The 22,209-nt window shown below is 31.5% G+C and overlaps 1 protein-coding gene across 1 annotated transcript in view; it reads left to right on the top strand.

Moving 5' to 3' along the window:
* Positions 1-14,398: 14,398 nt before the first annotated feature.
* Positions 14,399-22,209, top strand: part of LOC100378120 (potassium channel, subfamily K, member 16-like) — a 93,602-nt gene continuing 85,791 nt past the window's right edge. Inside the window, exon 1 of the mRNA XM_006817460.3 lies at positions 14,399-14,491. The gene's annotated coding sequence lies outside the window, so the exon portion shown is untranslated. The remainder of the gene's footprint in view (positions 14,492-22,209) is intronic.

Here is a 22,209-nt window from a genome sequence, read left to right as displayed (position 1 = left end):
AAATCATACAGGAATTGAACATACCAGTAATATCAGAACCATATAAATACTAAATCATACAGGAATTGAACATACCAGTAATATCAGAACCATATAAATACTAAATCATACAGAAATTGAACATACCAGTAATATCAAAACCATATAAATATTAAATCATACAGGAATTGAACATACCAGTAATGTCAAAACCTTATAAATACTAAATCATACAGGAATTGAACATACCAGTAATATCAAAGCCATATAAATACTAAATCATGCAGGCATTGAACATACCAGTAATATCAAATCCATATAAATACTAAAACATACAGGAATTGAACATACCAGTAATATCAGAACCATATGAATACTAAATCATACAGGAATTGAACATACCAGTAATATCAGAACCATATGAATACTAAATCATACAGGAATTGAACATACCAGTAATATCAGAACCATATAAATACTAAATCATGCAGGCATTGAACATACCAGTATTATCAAATCCATATAAATACTAAATCATACAGGAATTGAACATACCAGTAATATCAGAACCATATGAATACTAAATCATACAGGAATTGAACATACCAGTAATATCAGAACCATATAAATACTAAATCATACAGAAATTGAACATATCAGTAATATCAGAACCATATAAATACTAAATCATACAGAAATTGAACATACCAGTAATATCAAAACCATATAAATACTAAATCATACAGGAATTGAACATACCAGTAATGTCAAAACCTTATAAATACTAAATCATACAGGAATTGAACATACCAGTAATATCAAAACCATATAAATACTAAATCATGCAGGCATTGAACATACCAGTAATATCAAATCCATATAAATACTAAAACATACAGGAATTGAACATACCAGTAATATCAGAACCATATGAATACTAAATCATACAGGAATTGAACATACCAGTAATATCAGAACCATATGAATACTAAATCATACAGGAATTGAACATACCAGTAATATCAAAACCATATAAATACTAAATCATACAGAAATTGAACATACCAGTAATATCAAAACCATATAAATACTAAATCATGCAGGCATTGAACATACCAGTAATATCAAATCCATATAAATACTAAATCATACAGGAATTGAACATACCAGTAATATCAGAACCATATAAATACTAAATCATACAGGAATTGAACATACCAGTAATATCAGAACCATATAAATACTAAATCATACAGGAATTGAACATACCAGTAATATCAGAACCATATAAATACTAAATCATACAGGAATTGAACATACCAGTAATATCAAAACCATATAAATACTAAATCATGCAGGCATTGAACATACCAGTAATATCAAATCCATATAAATACTAAAACATACAGGAATTGAACATACCAGTAATGTCAAAACCTTATAAATACTAAATCATACAGGAATTGAACATACCAGTAATATCAAAACCATATAAATACTAAATCATGCAGGCATTGAACATACCAGTAATATCAAATCCATATAAATACTAAAACATACAGGAATTGAACATACCAGTAATATCAGAACCATATGAATACTAAATCATACAGGAATTGAACATACCAGTAATATCAGAACCATATGAATACTAAATCATACAGGAATTGAACATACCAGTAATATCAGAACCATATAAATACTAAATCATGCAGGCATTGAACATACCAGTATTATCAAATCCATATAAATACTAAATCATACAGGAATTGAACATACCAGTAATATCAGAACCATATGAATACTAAATCATACAGGAATTGAACATACCAGTAATATCAGAACCATATAAATACTAAATCATACAGAAATTGAACATATCAGTAATATCAGAACCATATAAATACTAAATCATACAGAAATTGAACATACCAGTAATATCAAAACCATATAAATACTAAATCATACAGGAATTGAACATACCAGTAATGTCAAAACCTTATAAATACTAAATCATACAGGAATTGAACATACCAGTAATATCAAAACCATATAAATACTAAATCATGCAGGCATTGAACATACCAGTAATATCAAATCCATATAAATACTAAAACATACAGGAATTGAACATACCAGTAATATCAGAACCATATGAATACTAAATCATACAGGAATTGAACATACCAGTAATATCAGAACCATATGAATACTAAATCATACAGGAATTGAACATACCAGTAATATCAGAACCATATAAATACTAAATCATACAGAAATTGAACATATCAGTAATATCAGAACCATATAAATACTAAATCATACAGGAATTGAACATACCAGTAATATCAGAACCATATAACTACTAAATCATACAGGAATTGAACATACCAGTAATATCAGAACCATATAAATACTAAATCATACAGAAATTGAACATACCAGTAATATCAGAACCATATAAATACTAAATCATACAGGAATTGAACATACCAGTAATATCAAAACCATATATATACTAAATCATGCAGGCATTGAACATACCAGTAATATCAAAACCATATAAATACTAAATCATAAAGGAATTGAACATACCAGTAATATCAAAACCATATAAATACTAAATCATGCAGGCATTGAACATACCAGTAATATCAAATCCATATAAATACTAAAACATACAGGAATTGAACATACCAGTAATATCAGAACCATATGAATACTAAATCATACAGGAATTGAACATACCAGTAATATCAGAACCATATGAATAATAAATCATACAGGAATTGAACATACCAGTAACATCAGAACCATATAAATACTAAATCATACAGAAATTGAACATATCAGTAATATCAGAACCATATAAATACTAAATCATACAGGCATTGAACATACCAGTGATATCAGAACCATATAAATACTAAATCATACAGGCATTGAACATATCAGTAATATCAGAACCATATAAATACTAAATCATACAGGCATTGAACGTACCAGTAATATCAGAACCATATAAATACTAAATCATACAGGAATTGAACATACCAGTGATATCAAAACCATATAAATACTAAATCATACAGAAATTGAACATACCAGTAATATCAAAACCATATAAATACTAAATCATACAGGAATTGAACATACCAGTAATATCAAAACCATATAAATACTAAATCATACAGAAATTGAACATACCAGTAATATCAAAACCATATAAATACTAAATCATGCAGGCATTGAACATACCAGTAATATCAAATCCATATAAATACTAAAACATACAGGAATTGAACATACCAGTAATATCAGAACCAAATGAATACTAAATCATACAGGAATTGAACATACCAGTAATATCAGAACCATATGAATACTAAATCATACAGGAATTGAACATACCAGTAATATCAGAACCATATAAATACTAAATCATACAGAAATTGAACATATCAGTAATATCAGAACCATATAAATACTAAATCATACAGGAATTGAACATACCAGTAATATCAAAACCATATAAATACTAAATCATACAGAAATTGAACATACCAGTAATATCAAAACCATATAAATACTAAATCATACAGGAATTGAACATACCAGTAATATCAAAACCATATAAATACTAAATCATACAGAAATTGAACATACCAGTAATATCAAAACCATATAAATACTAAATCATACAGGAATTGAACATACCAGTAATATCAAAACCATATAAATACTAAATCATACAGGAATTGAACATACCAGTAATATCAAAACCATATAAATACTAAATCATACAGGAATTGAACATACCAGTAATATCAAAACCATATAAATACTAAATCATGCAGGCATTGAACATACCAGTAATATCAAATCCATATAAATACTAAAACATACAGGAATTGAACATACCAGTAATATCAGAACCATATGAATACTAAATCATACAGGAATTGAACATACCAGTAATATCAGAACCATATGAATAATAAATCATACAGGAATTGAACATACCAGTAATATCAGAACCATATAAATACTAAATCATACAGAAATTGAACATATCAGTAATATCAGAACCATATAAATACTAAATCATACAGGCATTGAACATACCAGTGATATCAGAACCATATAAATACTAAATCATACAGGCATTGAACATATCAGTAATATCAGAACCATATAAATACTAAATCATACAGGCATTGAACGTACCAGTAATATCAGAACCATATAAATACTAAATCATACAGGAATTGAACATACCAGTGATATCAAAACCATATAAATACTAAATCATACAGAAATTGAACATACCAGTAATATCAAAACCATATAAATACTAAATCATACAGGAATTGAACATACCAGTAATATCAAAACCATATAAATACTAAATCATACAGAAATTGAACATACCAGTAATATCAAAACCATATAAATACTAAATCATGCAGGCATTGAACATACCAGTAATATCAAATCCATATAAATACTAAAACATACAGGAATTGAACATACCAGTAATATCAGAACCAAATGAATACTAAATCATACAGGAATTGAACATACCAGTAATATCAGAACCATATGAATACTAAATCATACAGGAATTGAACATACCAGTAATATCAGAACCATATAAATACTAAATCATACAGAAATTGAACATATCAGTAATATCAGAACCATATAAATACTAAATCATACAGGAATTGAACATACCAGTAATATCAGAACCATATAAATACTAAATCATACAGGAATTGAACATACCAGTAATATCAGAACCATATAAATACTAAATCATACAGAAATTGAACATACCAGTAATATCAAAACCATATAAATATTAAATCATACAGGAATTGAACATACCAGTAATGTCAAAACCTTATAAATACTAAATCATACAGGAATTGAACATACCAGTAATATCAAAACCATATAAATACTAAATCATGCAGGCATTGAACATACCAGTAATATCAAATCCATATAAATACTAAAACATACAGGAATTGAACATACCAGTAATATCAGAACCATATGAATACTAAATCATACAGGAATTGAACATACCAGTAATATCAGAACCATATGAATACTAAATCATACAGGAATTGAACATACCAGTAATATCAGAACCATATAAATACTAAATCATACAGAAATTGAACATATCAGTAATATCAGAACCATATAAATACTAAATCATACAGGCATTGAACATACCAGTGATATCAGAACCATATAAATACTAAATCATACAGGAATTGAACATACCAGTAATATCAGAACCATATAAATACTAAATCATACAGGCATTGAACATATCAGTAATATCAGAACCATATAAATACTAAATCATACAGGCATTGAACTTACCAGTAATTTCAGAACCATATAAATATTAAATCATACATGAATTGAACATACCGGTAATAGCAAAACCATATAAATACTAAATCATACAGGAATTGAACGTACCAGTAATATCAGAACCATATAAATACTAAATCATACAGGCATTGAACGTACCAGTAATATCAGAACCATATAAATACTAAATCATACAGGAATTGAACATACCAGTAATATCAGAACCATATAAATACTAAATCATACAGGAATTGAACATACCAGTAATATCAGAACCATATAAATACTAAATCATACAGGAATTGAACATACCAGTAATATCAGAACCATATAAATACTAAATCATACAGGAATTGAACATACCAGTAATATCAAAACCATATAAATATTAAATCATGCAGGCATTGAACATACCAGTAATATTAAATCCATATAAATACTAAAACATACAGGAATTGAACATACCAGTAATATCAGAACCATATGAATACTAAATCATACAGGAATTGAACATACCAGTAATATCAGAACCATATGAATACTAAATCATACAGGAATTGAACATACCAGTAATATCAGAACCATATAAATACTAAATCATGCAGGCATTGAACATACCAGTAATATTAAATCCATATAAATACTAAATCATACAGAAATTGAACATACCAGTAATATCAGAACCATATAAATACTAAATCATACAGGAATTGAACATACCAGTAATATCAAAACCATATAAATACTAAATCATGCAGGCATTGAACATACCAGTAATATCAAATCCATATAAATACTAAAACATACAGGAATTGAACATACCAGTAATATCAGAACCATATGAATACTAAATCATACTGGAATTGAACATACCAGTAATATCAGAACCATATGAATACTAAATCATACAGGAATTGAACATACCAGTAATATCAGAACCATATACATACTAAATCATACAGAAATTGAACATATCAGTAATATCAGAACCATATAAATACTAAATCATACAGGCATTGAACATACCAGTGATATCAGAACCATATAAATACTAAATCATACAGGCATTGAACATACCAGTAATATCAGAACCATATAAATACTAAATCATACAGGAATTGAACATACCAGTAATATCAAAACCATATAAATACTAAATCATGCAGGCATTGAACATACCAGTAATATCAAATCCATATAAATACTAAAACATACAGGAATTGAACATACCAGTAATATCAGAACCATATGAATACTAAATCATACAGGAATTGAACATACCAGTAATATCAGAACCATATAAGTACTAAATCATACAGGAATTGAACATACCAGTAATATCAGAACCATATAAATACTAAATCATACAGGAATTGAACATACCAGTAATATCAGAACCATATAAATACTAAATCATACAGAAATTGAACATACCAGTAATATCAAAACCATATAAATACTAAATCATACAGGAATTGAACATACCAGTAATATCAAAACCATATAAATACTAAATCATACAGAAATTGAACATACCAGTAATATCAAAACCATATAAATACTAAATCATACAGGAATTGAACATACCAGTAATATCAAAACCATATAAATACTAAATCATGCAGGCATTGAACATACCAGTAATATCAAATCCATATAAATACTAAAACATACAGGAATTGAACATACCAGTAATATCAGAACCATATAAATACTAAATCATACAGAAATTGAACATACCAGTAATATCAAAACCATATAAATACTAAATCATACAGGAATTGAACATACCAGTAATGTCAAAACCTTATAAATACTAAATCATACAGGAATTGAACATACCAGTAATATCAAAACCATATAAATACTAAATCATGCAGGCATTGAACATACCAGTAATATCAAATCCATATAAATACTAAAACATACAGGAATTGAACATACCAGTAATATCAGAACCATATGAATACTAAATCATACAGGAATTGAACATACCAGTAATATCAGAACCATATGAATACTAAATCATACAGGAATTGAACATACCAGTAATATCAGAACCATATAAATACTAAATCATACAGAAATTGAACATATCAGTAATATCAGAACCATATAAATACTAAATCATACAGGCATTGAACATACCAGTGATATCAGAACCATATAAATACTAAATCATACAGGAATTGAACATACCAGTAATATCAGAACCATATAAATACTAAATCATACAGGCATTGAACATATCAGTAATATCAGAACCATATAAATACTAAATCATACAGGCATTGAACTTACCAGTAATTTCAGAACCATATAAATATTAAATCATACATGAATTGAACATACCGGTAATAGCAAAACCATATAAATACTAAATCATACAGGAATTGAACGTACCAGTAATATCAGAACCATATAAATACTAAATCATACAGGCATTGAACGTACCAGTAATATCAGAACCATATAAATACTAAATCATACAGGAATTGAACATACCAGTAATATCAGAACCATATAAATACTAAATCATACAGGAATTGAACATACCAGTAATATCAGAACCATATAAATACTAAATCATACAGGAATTGAACATACCAGTAATATCAGAACCATATAAATACTAAATCATACAGGAATTGAACATACCAGTAATATCAGAACCATATAAATACTAAATCATACAGGCATTGAACATACAAGCAACAGCAATACTGTTTTAACTTTTAAACTAAGCAATAGTTTGGGAGAGAAATCGATAGTTCTTTACTATGGCGGCCATTTTTGATTTTTTGCAAATGAAGTGTATTTTAGCAAATTAGGAGTGTTCAAATGATCACATGATTGATTTAAGTGATATCCCAGTACTTGTGCATGACTGTTTTATGGTATTATGGCGGCCAATTTAGCAATTTATACAAATTAAAAAAAAAATACCAATTATGACATCATGCGTATGACATCAACTAACTAACCAGCAATTCTGAATACAAACGAATTGCAATCAACGTGAGGTACATTCAGGAAAACAGCCTACTGGAGACACGATATGCAAATAACTAGTTATATTATTGACCGAAGAACAAACCAGTGAAGGAGACATCATTTGCATAGACAAACATCTGTGCAGAAATTATCGCCGATAATGAAATGCAGGTTGAATAGTGCCCAGATATTATTATAAGAAATAGTGAAGAATGAAAAAGCATTTGAATAACCGCGAAGGTGTATGACACCAGAAAGAATAACATTGAAACCAGATACTACGAGTGGAATGAGCAACAAGGGATATTAAATTACAATAAATAAAAAATTAGTTGAAATAGTAGTATAATAATATTGAAAATAATGGTAATAATGTTGCACGTATGAATAATGAATGATGAAGGTCAAAAGTCGATTGTCACGGCGTTTATGAAAAGCCGAAAGTAATGTTTTATGAACTTCATAATTACATTTGTTGGCTTAATAGTCACCCAGGTCGTTGTACAATGGGCACTCCATGAGAGTATTTCAGATGTATTACGAGAACATTTCGGCACATATTGCTACGCCCTCCTAGCTCAATATTTAATTTATATCTTGTGGAAAGAGATGAGTGCCCTCATTGATTTTGGTTTATTGATATTTTAAAGAGAGGATCTGTCTCGGGTGTACTTTTAAATAGTTCATCTGAGACTAATCAACTTCAAGAGGGTTTGTGAACAGAATTAGTAATCTAATCGTCCTGTTATTCCTAAGGTGTATCGCTATTAAATAAATGTCAACAGAAACAAGAATTCAATATTTTGATGAAACTCGTAGTCCTATTCAACTACTTGGGTTTTACGAGATCTAGTAATATCGTCAAGCCAAACTTTTACAACTGTATCAACATCAGAAAAAAATTTAGTTTGAATATTTAGAGGGGGCTCTTATAGCATAAACCAGTATACTTTTGGGAGGAAATCTTGTGAGATAAACATCTCAAGTTATCTATGTAAATAATTAACTTAATCTAGAGGGTTTCCTTTCAGTATTTGCTTCTCATAGTGTTACAGTGCTACATATTTGTACTTAGGTACTTACAGTAGCATTGTCCCCACATTGAATGATGACGACCCTTCAGTAGAAAAAAATCCCTAGTTATAAAGGAAAAACACATCTGAGTATTGTAGAATGTTTTTCCTGTTGAAACAGTTTTGTACTGTACTGTTTCATTTCGGAGTTCCTTATTTGTATTATTGGTACTGGTACCTACAGTTTATGTTATTTTATGAAATGCACACACTTGAAAAATATGTGTGGGTTTACACACAATTCACGGAATAAGACAGGTTAGGAGGCGCAGTTTCCAAAATAAATAAGAAAGGTGTGACTAATTTGGTAAGATTCTGTAACTGGGGTCTGTGGTTGTATACTGGGATTAGAATGGGGACTTTGGTTAATCGCCAGAGTTATAACACACTGTTCTTGGACCCATGTAGACGAGAAACTACGCTCACACTTAGTAAAATACATTAATATTGTGTTTCCGTGGTTTAGTGAACGGTTTTCCTATGGACACCATCCCAGGCCACTCACGCCGTATCCCCGTAGTAGTGGGTAGTGTCCGATGTTTACTCTTTGATGCAATACCGCCATCACCGTGCGGTACGATATTGATAATATATATTGTTTTGACACAATTGCAAAGTAATTACGTACGATGGTCAGATATGGTAATCTAGTTTAATGAAGTGTATCTCATTCCGGTCCCCGGGTGATGTCAAAAGACTAAGTAATAAATTATGTAAGGTTAAGTAATGAGATAAACAATAAGTAATAACATTAATAAAAAAACAATTTGAGACATCTTGAATAATATAATACGAAGGTATTTCCTAAAAAGCAGACAGAAAGAACGTGGAAACGATGTTAAAGGAAAGGTCATAGGATAAATTCTGATCACGTACGTGGGTTCCATTGATAAGAAATTGATAAGACAAAGAGAATGAACTATCATGTTAACATTTCACGGTGTACATCATCTATTGAAATTGCGAATTAAAGACAGGAGAGATAATACAGTTAATAATTAATCATAGTTGCGTCACTCTGGAGAATTAGAATAATATTGAAGTAGTAATGTGAAAGAAGTACCGCCAAACAACGATCAATCTTCTGCGATATTTCTTGACTACAGAGGTTGTTGAAATTATGTGTATGTTAAATATTTGTGCATACAAATTTAGGAATACATGCAGATAATTGGGCTATGGAGAGAAGATGTCTATATAGCATAACGTGCATTGTTCTTAATGGGAATCTTTATACCAGCTCTTAAACACAGGGGTGAGAATAGTAAATTAATATATGTAGATGGAAAACACGTGAAAATATTAAGATGATATATATAATCGTCTACCGTGTATCATTCATTTTCTGAAGGACAGGTTCAGGGTACGAGTGAATTATGATAGGTGAGTCAAATTAGTAATATAATGAAAGATGAAGACATATTTTGTAATGATTAATTTAGAGGTAAGGTTATGTTATAAGGTGCAATTAAAGAACTCGCCGTTATCCGGGAAACTTCTAAAATGTGAGGGCGTGTACTTTTGAAAAGGTCTTTACACTTATAAGTTTATTTACAAATCAATGATATTTAAAGGGGAAGAGAAGGGTCCAGCGAGTTTGTATAAATGTCACGATTGTGTCAGTATACGTAGGATTGTAGCATCGATGTTCAAACGCATTCCCGTCGCGTATTGCAATGTTGCAGTTAATTACCTGATCGCCTAAACTTCTTATGTTTACATAATCTGAACAGATAATATTAGTCGTGAATCATGTTATCTATCTGATTGGTGGAAACGGACAAGTCATGTTAAAAAGCCCATGGCCAGTTATACTCTATTGCGCCACCAAGAAACTGTAATTTAAGTCTTTTGTTTTTACGTTACGCGCCACAGGCTATCCACTATTTATTTATTTATTTGTTTAGTCGTAGCTTATTTGGGATGGAATTTAGACCATTTTCAACTACCGTTTATGACATTTTATTGAAATTGTTTTTTTACTATGAACATACGATTCTGTCGAAACTGGTACCCTTTTCTCAAATTCAAGAATTCGAGCATGGACACATATTTGAGTCATCAAATTTAATTTACCGGAAAATACAAAAACACTGCCTTGGACTTGGCTCGCTGCTACCACCTGAGCATTCGATGCTTTTTTTTTTAGGTATTATGACGATAAACTTGCCTCTCTTATTTTCCGCTTTCTAACGGAGACAACAGACAACAAAGCATATAAACACATTTTTCAAATCATAAACTTTGAGGTACATAAGTATATAACATGGTTCGATCCGGGTAACTTGTGTGTAATCTATATCAATGACCATGACATGCATTCTTAATTCGGCGTTGTGTATGGCTGTCGAGTAGTTTGTATATTTTCCATTACTTTACATGTGTCACTGAGTTGAGCACTGCCATCATTTTGCGTTACGGCGCGAGGTATGTGCGTCTTACCATTTTAGGAAATGTGAATTCCCTGAATACGGAACGATCACGCAGTAATTCTAAGTAAGCGGACATTGTTGAAAATGATTTTCACAGCAAGAAAATAGAAATGTATGCCGAGTTTACGAAAAATGCTTATATTCATAAATATTTATCCCGTAAATCATGTATTTCTGAAAGAAATTTTATATCGCGTGTTTTTGACGACCAGGGAGTGCATTGCTACTAATATAATATTCTCTGAAAATCAGCACGTGACGTGAGTTCCAATTCTAGATACAAATATGTGTTACAAATAATTGGAAAATTAGTTTCATAATTCTACTAGGAATACATTTGTTAGAAAAATAAAACTACATTAGCTTTGTGCCGCATTATCCTTTAAAAAACAAAATTAATTATATTATAGTATTCATATTTAATGAGGCACTATGGATAACTGGATATGTTTAAGTATACCCAACTAATTTTCTTATTTTCTTTCTTTCACAAAATGCACAATGGTATAAACAATTTGGAAAGATTTATTGTAAAATAAAAACGTTGTTTTTTAAGTGAACGCATCAGTATTCGTTAATAATGGAATAATGAAAACGCTAGTGCGCATGCGCTTTGAATTACCTCTGTATAAGTAAGTCAGGGGTGCCGGGTGTATGCACAAAAATGTTTTAGTTATTTCATCGAGTCAATACTGCTAATTCAGCTGCAAAACAAGACGTTTTTATTTATTTATTTATTTATTTATTTATTTATTTATTTATTTATTTATTTATTTATTTATTTATTTATTTATTTATTTATTTATTTATTAAATGTCAAGACATCGAGGGATAAAAGATTTATTTTCTGAGATTACTGTGACAAAGTAGTAGTTTGAAGGGATATACGGAGCGGAGATTTCTGGAGGGAGCATACTCTATTGACCCTAAATGTTAAAAAATACTGTTTTTTGTTTTAATTAACAAAAGACATTAACAACGTGGTTATCGTAAGCGGTATTTTTCTCATTTATTTATCGTTTCAAAATTCTCAGAAATCAAAAAATACCACCCACTGATGCAATTATTTTGTAGCATCGCGTGGTATATAGGTGATTATAGTCTTACTATTTAAATCTCTACATTCAAAGTTTACTAATAGTATTACGCTCTGGGAATTGTGTGTTGGTACCATCATATGACTGTGTAAGAAACACAACTCGACAGTACCGACGTCATGTCCGGGCCAGATACGTCACGTCACGTCACGTTTACTCATGTAATTTCATGACGCGAATGTTCGGTGCGGTTGAATTTAACGAGCGACTGCACTAAAGAGTAATTATAAGATTCGATTCTGTCACGGCGGTGATTTACCGACCTGTTTGCAAGGCTATGATTTAGATTCGTTGAACTGTAGACCTTCAAGATAGAAACATCGCTATGTGTAGCATGTTATAACGACGTAACCTTCATGAGATAAGAACAAACGCACAAACATTATTAACGCGAAAACAACCCACAACGATTGAAATACGCATGCGCGACAATGTACTATATATTCTGAGATATCTCCTCCACACAAACGCATATACCGTAGAACTAGTACACATACACGTGTATACCACACACATACAGCGTAGTTCGTTTTAAATGAGGATTTCAATTATGTTCGTGCCAGGTTCACGTTGAATCAAGGGAGTAATCAATGGAGGAAAATGTGTATCGCGGCGGGTCTGTTTTCTAAAACAAAATACAAAAACGGGATTGTTAACAAGCAGTGTCTGATATGCTCGTATTTTGAAAGCATATCTGAGCTGACTTCGATCAGATAAATACTTGAGTGGTCGATTTAATATTGTATGTTATAGTACAAACCGGTCACCACTGAATGACTCGTGGTACAACAATTGGGACAATGGGAAACAGGTTTCAGACTTCTTTGACACAAATAGACTCAAGCGCTGCTCTACCACAATAAAGAGAACTTGCCTCACGTCGACCGTTATCTACGGCATTGCCCTGGACGTCTTCATAACCGGTCATTTACTACATGTCTTTTTAAAATTAGTTTAAAGAAATGCATGCAAATATTTTTAAGAGTTCCCTGCGTTCGTTAAACTATATCAGTGTCGAATACGGGTGAAAATTAATACGGCTAACAATGGCTGAAACGCGACGCAGCTGACAATGTATAAAGTGTTTTACAGCTAACAGTCGCAAGTTAAACATTTTATAGATGTCGTTTTAACTGCAAACCTCTTTATATACTAAAACACTCAGCTGTTGTTGCAGTTCAGATGGATGGTCATGCAAAGAAAATACCAACTAAGCATGGTTTTGTTAAATACCTTAAATATACCAATGCGTCAACATTACATATTTTTTCCTTGATACTACGATGTAAAGGACACGTCAACTTGATTTACGCTATTCAGCCTAATTATAAATGCAACAGTCTAACTAGTGTTAATTTGGATATCAAATATGTATGATGATGTATGGGGTTGGCATATAAACCGTTGACACTTTGTTCGTCATCGGAATGGGACTTGGCTGTTACGCATAGCACACATCATTCGTGCCGACACTGCTGTCTGTTGTACAGTCTGCTGGTAACGGAGTGCTCGTGTTGAACAGGTAAACGTGATTTTTTTTCAATTAGCTTGACCCGATCAACGTATCGAAAGTGTTTAATTCTCGGGAGCCTGGTGTATGTGATTATATCACACCTGGGGAGTTTCACAGTGTGATTTAGACATAATGAATTTGAAAGCTGGATGAAATGGGATGGGAGAGGAGGGGAGGGAGGGGAGGGTTGTAATGACACATGGCTCAATTTTCAGTGCGATGTCTTCGGTACATGTACTGTGTAAAAGTGTGGGCACAGAGCGATGCCGTGTTACAGAAATACTAATCGCAAAACTAGTCTTGACGAGAAGCCAAATACTTGTGGAGCGCAGGTTTTTTCTTTTGAACCCATTTGTTTGTTTAAACCCAGCCGTTCCCTCCTTTTAAACCCAGCTGTTCCCTCCTTTGAAACCCAACCGTTCCTTCCTTTGAAACCCGGCAATTTTCTCATTTGACACAGTCGTACTCAAAATAGAATCTTTCATTTGGAACCCACTCGTTCTTCCTTTTGGAACCCAACCATGCCCTAAATAGTTTCTCTCTTTTGAAACTCAGCCATACCTAAATAGCACTACTTCTTTGAAACCCGACCGATACCTCCATTGAAATCCGATCAAACACCAAATGGCATTTCCATCGTTTGAAATTCTTCCTCACTCTTAATAGAAAACTTTTTAAATCTGTCTGTACCTTAATGACATCTCAATTTTGAAATCCGATTGTATACTCATTTGAAATTTAACAGTACTTTGAATGGAATCTTTTATTTGAAATCCGATAGTCCTATAAATGGGATCTATCCTTCGAAACCCAGTAGTACGCTAAATATGACCTTTTCTTTGAAACGCACTGATGCTGTGAAGCCCATATGTAAAAGTGCCACGATTACTGGGTCACAATTTATATATAAGAAACAAGATCGAACTTCTACTCAAATTGTATAATTCACGTAAAACAACAAAATAAAAACAAACATGAAACTCTTCATGGAAATTACAAATCTTTGATCATGTGAATGCATATACCCTGACTATTTGGGTAGAGAGTAGATACAACAAACTGACAGTGCAGAAGTTTCAATGTTTGTTCTGTCGGTCGTTATAGTGCAATATTGGCCTCACAATTCGTAATGTATCTCTTACCTCCCCGTGGAAGCTTCTTTTTAATTTTATTTACTCAAACAAACAAATGTGAGTTAAAGCGAACAGTCGAAATTTGAAATGTCGCTCGGGTGTTGCCGGCAGGGTGCTGGCATTGCAAAGACTCTCGACATCATTGCTATTCAGGGCCGTGCCAAATATTCGCCACGGTATTTAGGGGACTAATCGTTAGTAGGTAGCGGTTGCTTATCGTGCGCTAGCAAATAAAAGTACCATCGAAAGGAAATTGACTTCTTAAGTACTTTCATGCTTGATCCGAGTTAATCCTTTGGAAATACTCTACGATGGCTCAGGTGCGTGGTTAATCTTCTTTTTGGTTCCAATGAGTGGCAAGTACGTGCGTGACTATTAAATTGAATCTACGCGTTCTGTTTTATTAAATGTTTGTTTCCCCACAAAATGAATTCTGCTGGCCGTTAATTAAATGATATGCTTTATGGGTGACTTGTTAAATGCCATTCTCGTTTGATATTTAATGAATGTGGCTTCAAGAGTAAAAGTTCGAATAAATTGTCACTCTGTAATATTAAAATAAAACTTGTTTACCGGTGCAATAGGTAGTAACATTAAAGGATCGATGAACGTATCATGGTTAATAAATTTAACCCATTTTTTGATACTGAATATTAATTAAAAAAAATGGGTATTATATATTATCTGAAAGTTAGTTCGAAATGTTATTTTTTGTAAAATTGACAACCAAGAGATGGATTTATTCAGAACTAAATAATTAAATCGAAAATCAATAAAAGCGTATTTATGAATGCTATAATATTTTTAATGAAAGGAAGGCAATCACGTGATTCATTAAAATACACATAATTGCATATTTGTGGCAATTTCGTAATTAACATAGTTATAGTAGCTTATACAAGACGAAAAAACTGTAATGTACCATTAAGTAATTAAACCATATATGTTTAAAATTAAACAGTGTACTTTGTCAATGTGCATTTTCCATTTGGAAAAAAATGCTGAAATATTAAAGCGGAGGGCTAGTCACCTGCGCTTGTGCGGGAATTTATTGCATCTTGACGGCAATAACATTTTACAAAACAACATATATACCCTAAATATGAATAACCAAACTAACCTAACCTAATTTTTGTTTCTGACCTGTTTAATAATATGGACTTCGCTGCCACTAAACAAGTGCTCGAACAACTGGAAATCATCTGTTATTCCAATGGGAATTTCATATTTAAGAGCAATTTTGTCTATTAGGCTGATAATTAGGGCAATGCATGAAAAAAATATATCTCATTTTCAATTTCATTTTCTGAACATTGTTTACATATTATATTTTCCAATGGTATTTTGGGATTAGTATTTCTATCCTTTTCAATTGCTAGATTACTTGATTCTGAGATGAGACATAGATATTCTTTGTTTCAATTGCTAGATTACTTGATTCTCGGACGAGACATATATATTCTTTGTTTCAATTGCTAGATTACTTGATTCTGAGATGAGACACATATATTCTTTGTTTCAATTGCTAGATTACTTGATTCTGAGATGAAACATAGATATTCTTTGTTTCAATTGCTAGATTACTTGATTCTGAGATGAGACATAGATATTGTTTGTTTCAATTACTAGATTACTTGATTCTGGGACGAGACATAGATATTCTTTGTTTCAATTGCTAGATTACTTGATTCTGAGATGAGACATAGATATTCTTTGTTTCAATTGCTAGATTACTTGATTCTGAGATGAGACATAGATATTCTTTGTTTCAATTGCTAGATTACTTGATTCTGAGACGAGACATAGATATTCTTTGTTACAATTGCTAGATTACTTGATTCTGAAATGAGACATAGATATTCTTTGTTTCAATTTCTAGATTACTTGATTCTGGGACGAGACATAGATATTCTTTGTTTCAATTGCTAGATTACTTGATTCTGAGATGAGACATAGATATTGTTTGTTTCAATTACTAGATTACTTGATTCTGGGACGAGACATAGATATTCTTTGTTACAATTGCTAGATTACTTGATTCTGAAATGAGACATAGATATTCTTTGTTTCAATTGCTAGATTACTTGATTCTGGGACGAGACATAGATATTCTTTGTTTCAATTTCTAGATTACTTGATTCTGGGACGAGACATAGATATTCTTTGTTTCAATTGCTAGATTACTTGATTCTGAGATGAGACATAGATATTCTTTGTTTCAATTTCTAGATTACTTGATTCTGGGACGAGACATAGATATTCTTTGTTTCAATTTCTAGATTACTTGATTCTGGGACGAGACATAGATATTCTTTGTTTCAATTGCTAGATTACTTGATTCTGGGACGAGACATAGATATTCTTTGTTTCAATTGCTAGATTACTTGATTCTGAGATGAGACATAGATATTGTTTGTTTCAATTACTAGATTACTTGATTCTGGGACGAGACATAGATATTCTTTGTTACAATTGCTAGATTACTTGATTCTGAAATGAGACATAGATATTCTTTGTTTCAATTGCTAGATTACTTGATTCTGGGACGAGACATAGATATTCTTTGTTTCAATTTCTAGATTACTTGATTCTGGGACGAGACATAGATATTCTTTGTTTCAATTGCTAGATTACTTGATTCTGAGATGAGACATAGATATTCTTTGTTTCAATTTCTAGATTACTTGATTCTGGGACGAGACATAGATATTCTTTGTTTCAATTTCTAGATTACTTGATTCTGGGACGAGACATAGATATTCTTTGTTTCAATTGCTAGATTACTTGATTCTGAGATGAGACATAGATATTCTTTGTTTCAATTTCTAGATTACTTGATTCTGGGACGAGACATAGATATTCTTTGTTTCAATTGCTAGATTACTTGATTCTGAGATGAGACATAGATATTCTTTGTTTCAATTGCTAGATTACTTGATTCTGGGACGAGACATAGATATTCTTTGTTTCAATTGCTAGATTACTTGATTCTGAGATGAGACATAGATATTCTTTGTTTCAATTGCTAGATTACTTGATTCTGGGACGAGACATAGATATTCTTTGTTTCAATTGCTAGATTACTTGATTCTGAGATGAGACATAGATATTCTTTGTTTCAATTGCTAGATTACTTGATTCTGAAATGAGACATAGATATTCTTTGTTTCAATTACTAGATTACTTGATTCTGGGACGAGACATAGATATTCTTTGTTTCAATTGCTAGATTACTTGATTCTGGGACGAGACATAGATATTCTTTGTTTCAATTACTAGATTACTTGATTCTGAGATGAGACATAGATATTCTTTGTTTCAATTGCTAGATTACTTGATTCTGAGATGAGACATAGATATTCTTTGTTTCAATTGCTAGATTACTTGATTCTGGGACGAGACATAGATATTCTTTGTTTCAATTGCTAGATTACTTGATTCTGAAATGAGACATAGATATTCTTTGTTTCAATTGCTAGATTACTTGATTCTGAGATGAGACATAGATATTCTTTGTTTCAATTGCTAGATTACTTGATTCTGGGACGAGACATAGATATTCTTTGTTTCAATTGCTAGATTACTTGATTCTGAAATGAGACATAGATATTCTTTGTTTCAATTACTAGATTACTTGATTCTGAGATGAGACATAGATATTCTTTGTTTCAATTGCTAGATTACTTGATTCTGAGATGAGACATAGATATTCTTTGTTACAATTGCTAGATTACTTGATTCTGGGACGAGACATAGATATTCTTTGTTTCAATTGCTAGATTACTTGATTCTGAAATGAGACATAGATATTCTTTGTTTCAATTACTAGATTACTTGATTCTGGGACGAGACATAGATATTCTTTGTTTCAATTGCTAGATTACTTGATTCTGAAATGAGACATAGATATTCTTTGTTTCAATTGCTAGATTACTTGATTCTGAAATGAGACATAGATATTCTTTGTTTCAATTACTAGATTACTTGATTCTGGGACGAGACATAGATATTCTTTGTTACAATTACTAGATTACTTAATTCTGAAATGAGACATAGCCATTCTTTGTTTCAATTGCCAGATTACTTGATTCTGAGATGAGACATAGATATTCTTTGTTTCAATTGCTAGATTACTTGATTCTGAAATGAGACATAGATATTGTTTGTTTCAATTGCTAGATTACTTGATTCTGAGATGAGACATAGATATTCTTTGTTTCAATTGCCAGATTACTTGATTCTGAGATGAGACATAGATATTCTTTGTTACAATTGCTAGATTACTTGATTCTGAGATGAGACATAGATATTCTATGTTTCAATTTAGAACAGATGAATAACGTTCAAAATTATGAAAAGGCTTTATCTTCATGAATGTCCTTAATTTTTTTTATTAGATTTCTTTGAAAACTAAGATTTCCAGTACCAGTACTGGTAAAGGCATTTTCCCCAGGCTCACTTCTACAAGCAGCATTGTGCGTGTATCTGGTTTTTTTTTGCAGAAATTTACGTGAACTTTTTTAACTGGACATTTGTCCCATTTAACAAAATCAAGAATGTGAGAGCCCCATATGCCCGTCCTGTAAAGCTAGACAGGTTCCGCAATTGAATTGAAAGTGTGTGTAATTATTTTAGTGTCAGTATTTTCTCGTAAGGATTTTTGAGTTTCCACAAATTTAACATTAAGATGTGTGTATCTTGTTGTAATATCAATAGTTTTATTTTGGTTGTGAAATTTGTTTTCAAGGATCTCTTTGTTTTGAATAAAATTCAATTTCCATTTTGTACAAACTGACACTAAACTAGATCATCTCTATACAGTAGTGATATGATATTTGTGTTATTCAAAATACAAATATGGTCTAGATATTTTCAGGAAAGTGTTACCTTGTGAAAATTATGGCGCCCGAGTGTGATTGGAAATGCTAATTTCTATAGCGTGCACAAAACACATGACTGATTTATCATAACTATTTGCATAATGTCAGCAATTTGCATAACTTGGACGATAACATAATGAATTGTTTTTCAGGTCTTGAAATAATTTGACTACAAATATCTAACTGTCTATTTTGATTTGTTAAAATTTGGTTCATTATCTACGTAACCTTTAATTAATGAATCCACTGAACTTAAATGGGTCACAATTCTTTCTCGTGTCACTCAATTGCTCCGCTGCAAGCTTTTCATATCAGAAGCGACTTTTTGTTCAATTCGAAGCAAACTTTCTGTCGATTCACATCAGATTGTTTAACGAAGCGGGGATTCCATTTAATGACATCATTCGCTTCTGCTGAGTAAGTCTCAAATGTGTCCATTATTTATTGGGATGAGTATTTGCCCAAGAGATCTGAACCTGTCGTGAATAATACAAGATGTGTTGTCAAAATCCATACTGGCACAGTTCACAGTCTCAGATTCGTCTAAGAATAATTACAATGTCATATTTGATATATTAAGTGTTGCATCAGTGCTGATTACGTGTTTTGTGGATATTGAAATATGCTTGCATTACAATTATACAACATTTGTTTTAAACTCAAATAATTATAGTTAACAGGACAGCAATTAAACATAATTATTGGTAAATTATTAATCCTTGTACTAATTTCGTTCACATGCTGATTTCAGTCAATCGTGATGAGTTAATGTGGCACATTTCTTTTCTTTTCAAAAGGCGATAACATTTTTATTTTTATGACTATTTTTGGTATTTTATAATGCCGCGAAAAGGTGAAAGACTCCGAATAGGCGTATTACATCAGTACACCCTTTGGTGGTATTCTACCACATATATCGACAACATTGATGATGGGTGTTAGGCAGGCGTGTCTCTAGCAACCACGACCACACCCATAGTAACCACTTCAACGCAACTGCATTACTTTGGATCAGATTTCTCAAAGTTATATCATTTGATGGCTTCTTCTTTAATATGATATATCGAACTTGTAATTAATTTTAAATATTCTATATACAATCTCGTCCCCCAATGTTAAGAATAATAATTATATGCATGGATTTGCATCAAAACCTTATCTTATATAATGCCGATTCATATAAAATATTATATAATATTTCATTTAATTTGAGAACAAAATCCGACTCATCACTGTAATCTAATGACACTTGGATCGCTCATTCCACTTAGTTTGGGGATAAATAATTTATTTCACCGTGTGTTGTTGGTTTATTATGGACAGCTGTTACAACACATTGTTTTTATTTCTCGTTCGAACAAAGTTCGATCTCCATTCGTACGTGAGTACGTTTGTTCTTGTGTCTGGAGTTGCTCTTGTGTCTGAGTCACAATCCGTTTATTCATTGAATGTACTTCGTACTGCATATGGGATATATGCACATGCAGCGATTCTATGTAAGATGGCTGACTGATAGAAAATGTGGTATCTCAAAATGTCAGGTTTCGTTCAAATTTGGTACACACATTATACACGCTAGGATACATGTAAATTCGTTCCACAGTTGGTTTAATGGTGTCTGAAAGTTGGCCATCTAGCTTCTAGTCCATACTACTATATCTATGAGGGGCGTTCAATAAGTAATGCCCCTGACCCATTTTCCATAGCAGGAGAT

The sequence above is a fragment of the Saccoglossus kowalevskii genome, chromosome 13, assembly GCF_978046115.1.
Source record: "Saccoglossus kowalevskii chromosome 13, keSacKowa6.1, whole genome shotgun sequence".
Classification (NCBI taxonomy): domain Eukaryota; kingdom Metazoa; phylum Hemichordata; class Enteropneusta; family Harrimaniidae; genus Saccoglossus; species Saccoglossus kowalevskii.
Note: the sequence above shows the minus strand (reverse complement) of the source record. Positions and strands in the feature narration are given on the sequence as shown.